This window comes from Aedes albopictus, chromosome 1 (genome assembly GCF_035046485.1).
Source record: "Aedes albopictus strain Foshan chromosome 1, AalbF5, whole genome shotgun sequence".
Lineage (NCBI taxonomy): Eukaryota > Metazoa > Arthropoda > Insecta > Diptera > Culicidae > Aedes > Aedes albopictus.
Genome location: NC_085136.1, coordinates 230593723 through 230596259, shown reverse-complemented (window position 1 = coordinate 230596259; position 2537 = coordinate 230593723).

The window sequence follows — 2537 nt, the reverse complement described above, 5'->3', positions numbered from 1 at the left end:
CTCCCCGAGAGCAGCTGACACCTGACCCTCTTCTGAGCATATGCTCTAACAGACCCGGAAACATGGATGTCGGCTAACTGCAACTCATAATGGGCCCCCAATCGAACTGGAAAAGGAACAAGAGCCACACATCAACATCCTCGTGCTCATCATTCTACCATGAACAGGGTAGAAAAGTGAAAGCGCAAATACAACCAGTTCGATATAGTAGAATTATAAAAAAAAAATACATTTCGGCGCTGTACAAATTGTGTAAGTGCAGCTGCAAATTGGAATCGCTCACGCAGTGCCCTAGTGGACAAAAGAGCTGTAAATTAGGTTAAGTGGTTGTACAATTTAAAAAAAACCGCCAGTTCATGCTACGTTCTGTACACTTGGAGCAAAAACGATAACCCGGATTGGATTATGGTAAGAACATAAAGGAGAAAGCATGCATCTGCTACTCTGAAAAAAAGAAGTCCAGTTATACAAGAAACTGTTTTCATTGTACACCACGAGGAGCCCCTGGATCAGCGGAAGCCCAGATGACATTGACACGCTTTCCGGCCTAATCGTGGAGATACAATGCCCCTTTTTAGAGAAGGACTATAAGATTGACTGGATTATCAAAAGTTGTCCTTGTTGCAGGACAATATTTTTAAAGTGCAAGAACTGAATAGAAACATTCGATTCACGCTACACGAAAAACACTCTTACTATACCCAAGTACAAGTGAACAGGTGGGTAATGAACTGGTGTAAAGCAGATTTAATCGTGTTTAATACGTAAATGATACAAAACCAAAAGAATGCATTTTATTCTGAGAAGGAAGACTGGCAAAAATAGATGATCTATATACACTCCCGTTCAAAAGTTTGGGGTCACCCCCTCAAAAACATGTCATTTTTTTAGGCCCATATCTTCGCCAATTGGCGTCCGATTTCAAAACCCTAGGGATCATTCAAAAGATGATAAGCCAAAGAAACTTTGAACATGATTTAAAAAAAACTTTTTCAAAAAACTTTGTATGTAAACTCATCCCAAAGTTGCCAAATTTTTTAAAAAAATAATTTAAACTTACGGCAGTGTCGCTGGAAATTGGGTCGACCAAATTTTAAGATGACAGCGGTAATATAACCCATTTTGTATTAGCTTTCAACTGCTTTTTACAGAACTTAGCTAAAAAATCTAGAAAAAAAGTTATTAAGTAAATTAATCCTTGATGTCATCGACCAAAAGTTTGGGGTCACTATCGTAAAACATGGAAAAGTGATTTGTTGATATCATTGTCATCTTTCATTCAATTTTAATTCTTCTTGACTTATTTGAAACAAAATGAATGATACTCACTGCATGGACATTGAACCACACATATTTGTTGAAATTTACATACTAAAACTTAACGTAAAGTTGCCTCATTTTTTGAAGTGTGGTGAAATGTGTGAACTTTACATAACATTCTTATATACAAAAATCGTTAAATACGTTAAGTTAAAGACATCAAATGTAAATTTAGTTAATTATCTTCGAAATGAGCCAAAAAGAATTAAAATTGAACTATAGATGATGAAGATATCACCAAATCACTTTTCCATGTTTCACGAAAGTGACCCCAAACTTTTGGCCGATGACATCAAGGATTAATTTACTTAATAACTTTTTTTTCTAGATTTTTTAGCTAAGTTCTGTAAAAAGCAGTTGAAAGCTAATAGAAAATGGGTTATATTACCGCTCTCATCTTAAAATTTGGTCGACCCAATTTCCAGCGACACTGCCGTAAGTTTATATTCATTTTTTAGAAAATTTGGCAACTTTGGGTTAGGTTTACATACAAATATTTTTGAAAAAGTTTCTTTTAAATCATGTTCAAAGTTTCTTTGACTTATTATCTTTTGAATGAAACCTAGGGTTTTGAAATCGGACGCAAATTCGCAAATATCTATATACACTCCCGTTCAAAAGTTTGGGGTCACCCCCTCAAAAACATGTCATATTTTTAGGCCCATATCTCCGCCAATTTGCGTCCGATTTCAAAACCCTAGGTTTCATTCAAAAGATAATATGTCAAAGAAACTTTGAACTTGATTTAAAAGAGACTTTTTCAAAAAAATTTGTATGTAAACTTAACCCCAAGTTGCCAAATTTTCTAAAAAAATGAATATAAACTTACGGCAGTGTCGCTGGAAGTTAGGTCGACCAAATTTTAAGATGAGAGCGGAAATATGACCCATTTTCTATTAGCTTTCAACTGCTTTTTACAGAACTTAGCTAAAAAATCTAGAAAAAAGTTATTAAGTAAATTAATCCTTGATGTCATCGACCAAAAGTTTGAGGTCACCCCTCAAAATGCTGTATCGGCCAAAAGTTTGGGGTCACTGTCGTAAAACATGGAAAAGTGATTTGTTGATATCTTTGTCATCTTTCATTCAATTTTAATTCTTCTTGGCTTATTTGAAACAAAATGAATGATACTTACTGTCTAGACATTGAACCACACATATTTGTTGAAATTTACATACTAAAACTTAACGTAAAGTTGCCTCATTTTTGAAGCGTGG